At 44.1% G+C, this 6,000-nt stretch overlaps 1 protein-coding gene across 2 annotated transcripts in view; it reads left to right on the top strand.

The window, feature by feature from the left end:
* LOC120980842 (capping protein, Arp2/3 and myosin-I linker protein 3-like) overlaps window positions 1-6,000 on the top strand; it is a 1,329,972-nt gene that overhangs the window by 65,457 nt on the left and 1,258,515 nt on the right. The window lies entirely within an intron of this gene.

Genomic DNA, 6,000 nt, shown 5'->3' with positions numbered 1-6,000 from the left:
CCTTTGCCCACCTAGGCTGCAAAAAAGTGTCACACATCTGGTATCTCCGTACTCAGGAGAAGGTGGGGAATGTGTTTTGGGGTGTCATTTTATATATACCCATGCTGGGTGAGAGAAATATCTTGGCAAAAGACAACTTTTCCCATTTTTTTATACAAAGTTGTCATTTGACCAAGATATTTATCTCACCCAGCATGGGTATATGTAAAAAGACACCCCAAAACACATTCCTCAACTTCTCCTGAGTACGGGGATACCAGATGTGTGACACTTTTTTGCAGCCTAGGTGGGCAAAGGGGCCCATATTCCAAAGAGCACCTTTCGGATTTCACTCCTCATTTTTTCCTGAATTTGATTTCAAACTCCTTACCACACATTTGGGCCCCTAGAATACCAGGGCAGTATAACTACCCCACAAGTGACCCCATTTTGGAAAGAAGACACCCCAAGGTATTCCGTGAGGGGCATGGCGAGTTCCTAGAATTTTTTATTTTTTGTCACAAGTTAGTGGAAAATGATGATTTTTTTTTTAAATTTTTTTTTTCATACAAAGTCTCATATTCCACAAACTTGTGACAAAAAATAAAAACTTCCATGAACTCACTATGCCCATCAGCGAATACCTTGGGGTCTCTTCTTTCCAAAATGGGGTCACTTGTGGGGTAGTTATACTGCCCTGGCATTCTAGGGGCCCAAATGTGTGGTAAGTAGGTAAATGACCTGTGAAATCCGAAAGGTGCTCTTTGGAATGTGGGCCCCTTTGCCCACCTAGGCTGCAAAAAAGTGTCACACATCTGGTATCTCTGTATTCAGGAGAAGTTGAGGAATGTGTTTTGGGGTGTCTTTTTACATATACCCATGCTGGGTGAGATAAATATCTTGGTCAAATGCCAACTTTGTATAAAAAAATGGGAAAAGTTGTCTTTTGCCAAGATATTTCTCTCACCCAGCATGGGTATATGTAAAATGACACCCCAAAACACATTCCCCAACTTCTCCCGATTACGGAGATACCAGATGTGTGACACTTTTTTGCAGCCTAGGTGGGCAAAGGGGCCCATATTCAAAAGAGCACCTTTCGGATTTCACAGGTCATTTTTTACAGAATTTGATTTCAAACTCCTTACCACACATTTGGGCCCCTAGAATGCCAGGGCAGTATAACTACCCCACAAGTGACCCCATTTTGGAAAGAAGAGACCCCAAGGTATTCGCTGATGGGCATAGTGAGTTCATGGAACTTTTTATTTTTTGTCACAAGTTAGTGGAATATGAGACTTTGTATGAAAAAAAAAATAAAAATAAAAATAAGCATTTTCCACTAACTTGTGACAAAAAATAAAAAATTCTAGGAACTCGCCATGCCCCTCACGGAATACCTTGGGGTGTCTTCTTTCCAAAATGGGGTCACTTGTGGGGTAGTTATACTGCCCTGGCATTTTCCAGGGGCCCTAATGTGTGGTAAGTAGGTAAATGACCTGTGAAATCCTAAAGGTGCTCTTTGGAATATGGGCCCCTTTGCCCACCTAGGCTGCAAAAAAGTGTCACACATGTGGTATCGCCGTATTCAGGAGAAGTTGGGGAATGTGTTTTGGGGTGTCATTTTACATATACCCATGCTGGGTGAGAGAAATATCTTGGCAAAAGACAACTTTTCCCATTTTTTTATACAAAGTTGGCATTTGACCAAGATATTTCTCTCACCCAGCATGGGTATATGTAAAATGACACCCCAAAACACATTCCCCAACTTCTCCTGAGTACGGCGATACCAGATGTGTGACACTTTTTTGCAGCCTAGATGCGCAAAGGTGCCCAAATTCCTTTTAGGAGGGCATTTTTAGACATTTGGATACCAGACTTCTTCTCACGCTTTGGGGCCCCTAGAATGCCAGAGCAGTATAAATACCCCACATGTGACCCCATTTTGGAAAGAAGACACCCCAAGGTATTCAATGAGGGGCATGGCGAGTTCATAGAAATTTTTTTTTTTTGGCACAAGTTAGCGGAAATTGATATTTTTAATTTTTTTCTCACAAAGTCTCCCGTTCCGCTAACTTGGGACAAAAAATTCAATCTTTCATGGACTCAATATGCCCCTCACGGAATACCTGGGGGTGTCTTCTTTCCGAAATGGGGTCACATGTGGGGTATTTATACTGCCCTGGCATTCTAGGGGCCCTAAAGCGTGAGAAGAAGTCTGGAATATAAATGTCTAAAAAATTTTACGCATTTGGATTCCGTGAGGGGTATGGTGAGTTCATGTGAGATTTTATTTTTTGACACAAGTTAGTGGAATATGAGACTTTGTAATAAAAAAAAAAAAAAATTCTGCTAACTTGGGCCAAAAAAATATCTGAATGGAGCCTTACAGAGGGGGGGATCAATGACAGGGGGGGTGATCAATGACAGGGGGGTTGATCAATGACAGGGGGGTTGATCAATGACAGGGGGGTGATCAGGGAGTCTATATGGGGTGATCACCACAGTCATTGATCACGCCCCTGTAAGGCTTCATTCAGACGTCCGGATGCGTTTTGCGGATCCGATCCATCTATCAGTGCATCCGTAAAAATCATGCGGACATCTGAATGGAGCTTTACAGGGGGGTGATCAATGACAGGGGGGTGATCAGGGAGTCTATATGGGGTGATCACCACAGTCATTGATCATGCCCCTGTAAGGCTTCATTCAGACGTCCGGATGCGTTTTGCGGATCGGATCCATCTATCAGTGCATCCGTAAAAATCATGCGGACATCTGAATGGAGCTTTACAGGGGGGTGATCAATGACAGGGGGGTGATCAGGGAGTCTATATGGGGTGATCACCACAGTCATTGATCATGCCCCTGTAAGGCTTCATTCAGACGTCCGGATGCGTTTTGCGGATCGGATCCATCTATCAGTGCATCCGTAAAAATCATGCGGACATCTGAATGGAGCTTTACAGGGGGGTGATCAGGGAGTCTATATGGGGTGATCACCACAGTCATTGATCATGCCCCTGTAAGGCTTCATTCAGACGTCCGGATGCGTTTTTAGGATCGGATCCATCTATCAGTGCATCCGTAAAAATCATGCGGACATCTGAATGGAGCTTTACAGGGGGGTGATCAGGGAGTCTATATGGGGTGATCACCACAGTCATTGATCATGCCCCTGTAAGGCTTCATTCAGACGTCCGGATGCGTTTTGCGGATCGGATCCATCTATCAGTGCATCCGTAAAAATCATGCGGACATCTGAATGGAGCTTTACAGGGGGGTGATCAGGGAGTCTATATGGGGTGATCACCACAGTCATTGATCATGCCCCTGTAAGGCTTCATTCAGACGTCCGGATGCGTTTTGAGGATCGGATCCATCTATCAGTGCATCCGTAAAAATCATGCGGACGTCTGAATGGAGCTTTACAGGGGGTTGATCAATGACAGGGGTGTAATCAATGACAGGGGGGGTGATCAGGGAGTCTATATGGGGTGATAACCACAGTCATTGATCACGCCCCTGTAAGGCTTCATTCAGACGTCCGGATGCGTTTTGCGGATCTGATCCATCTATCAGTGGATCCGTAAAAATCATGCGGACATCTGAATGGAGCTTTACAGGGGGGTAATCAATGACAGGGGGGTGATCAATGACAGGGGGGTGATCAGGGAGTCTATATGGGGTGATCAGGGGTGATCAGGGGCTAATAAGGGGTTAATAAGTGACGGGGGGGGGGGGTGTAGTGTAGTGTAGTGGTGCTTGGTGGGACTTTACTGAGCTACCTGTGTCCTCTGGTGGTCGATCCAAACAAATGGGACCACCAGAGGACCAGGTAGCAGGTATATTAGACGCTGTTATCAAAACAGCATCTAATATACCTGTTAGGGGTTAAAAAAAACACATCTCCAGCCTGCCAGCGAACGATCGCCGCTGGCAGGCTGGAGATCAACTCTCTTACCGTCCGTTCCTGTGAGCGCGCGCGCCTGTGTGCGCGCGTTCACAGGAAATCTCGCCCATCGCGAGATGACGCATATATGCGTGACTCTGCGCAGGGCTGCCACCTCCGGAACGCGATCCTGCGTTAGGCGGTCCGGAGGTGGTTAATGAGACTATAGTAAAGAAAATGTGAGTAGAAGATCAGGGTGTTACCAATACAAAAATTGTGTTGAGAAAAATGGCAGCCAATTGAATGGGATGCATCATAAAATGTACCTATATACATGCCATTATACTCTGTGCATGTCGTTAGTCATTATTAAAACACAAAATAGCGACACTTACACAAAAGGTACTGATTCCCAAAACAGAGGCATCACTGGGGAGAACATTGTAACAAATCCCAAAAATTAGAAAATTCATTGTTAATAGATATACAGTAGCTGTCAAGAGGTTGGACACTCCTCTTTATTCCATGTTTTTTTCTTGTGTTTTTTTATTTTATACATTGTAGATTCACATTAAAGACATGCTAACGATGAAGGAACATATGTGAAATTAAAGGAGTATTCCCATCTCAAACACTGATGGCATATCACTAGGATATGTCATCAATGCTAGAAAGGTGCAGGGACCCACTCTTATCTCCAGAACGGACCCTCCAAAGTGAAGAAGAGTGCACAGCACAAGCGTGGCCATCCTTCATTCACAGCTATGGTACTTACGAAAATAGCTGAGCTCGCTTGTTTAGCTATTTTTGGAACTCCTGTAGAAGTGAATGGAGAGCACACTGTGCATGCACAGCACCCTCTCCTTCACCTCGGGTGGCCCATTCTGGAGATAGGGGCAAGTCCCACCTCTGGAACCCACTCCTATCTGGCATTAATGGCATATCCTAGTGATATGCCATCAATGTCTGAGATGGGAATAACCTTTTAAGTAGTAAACAAAAACAGTGCTAAACAAACCAGAATATGTTTTATTTCTAAGATTATTTCAAGTAGCTCTCATTTGCATTGACAGCTTTGCACACTCTTGGCATTCTCTCAATCAGCTTCAGGGTGTAGTCATTTGGTATAGTCTTCTAGCAGTCTTGAAGAAGTTTCTAGAGGTACTGAGCTGTTCCTTCAGTGTATTTCAAACCATTTCAATGTGGCTAAGGTTGGGTGATTGTTGTTGTTATTTGACACAGCATTTCAACATTCTCTTGCTTGGACCATTAACCCTCACATCACCTGGAGGTGTTTTTTGGGTCATTTTCTTGTTGAAAACCAAATGATGATCCACCTAAGCACAAACCAGATGGGCACATTGATGCTAAATGCTGTGGTAGCTATGCTTGTTAAGTGTGCCTTGAATCTTGAATAAATTGCCAACAGTCTTTAGTTGCTAGTGCCCCACACCATCTCAACTCCTCCTCTATGCTTCACTTTGGGAACCACAAATGTAGAAAGAATCTGTGCACCTTTTCTATGTCTCACAAAAACATGGCAGTTGGAAACAAAAATCTTGACTCATAAGACCAAAGTACAGATTCCCACACTGTGTTTCTTACCAGAAGCAATTCTATTTTTGTAGTTGTTACTCAGTAGTGGCTTCTTTGCAGCAATTTGACCATAATGGGATGATTCACACAGTCTTCTCTGAACATTTAATGTTGAGATCTGTCTGGTACTTGATATCTGTAAAGCATTTAAGTAGGCTGTAATTTGAGATGCTGTTAATTTGTGGTTACTGAGGCTGGTAACTCTAATGACCTTGTCTGCAGAGCTCTTGGTCTTCCTTTCCTGGGGCATTCCTCACAAAAGCCAGTTTCATCATAGAGTTTCATGGTTTTCATGGCACATTACGATACTTTTATCTCCCTATTATCTTCTTATACTGTCCCTAGCTCAATATATACAGTACATAAGTCTGCAGACATAGAGCCGCATGGCACAGCTTCCGGTTGCAAGTACAAAGCAGAATGACGTTCTGCTTGTTCTGCAGAGGCTTGCCCCTGTCTGTTGCCCCCCTGATTGGCTCACAGGCTGATGGCCTAGATCAGCCAATCAGGACAAGCCCCCCCCCCCCCAG

The sequence above is a fragment of the Bufo bufo genome, chromosome 10 (genome assembly GCF_905171765.1).
Source record: "Bufo bufo chromosome 10, aBufBuf1.1, whole genome shotgun sequence".
Taxonomy (NCBI): Eukaryota; Metazoa; Chordata; class Amphibia; order Anura; family Bufonidae; genus Bufo; species Bufo bufo.
The sequence above is the reverse complement of the archived record's forward strand: the minus strand, read 5'-3'. Positions and strand labels throughout refer to the sequence as shown.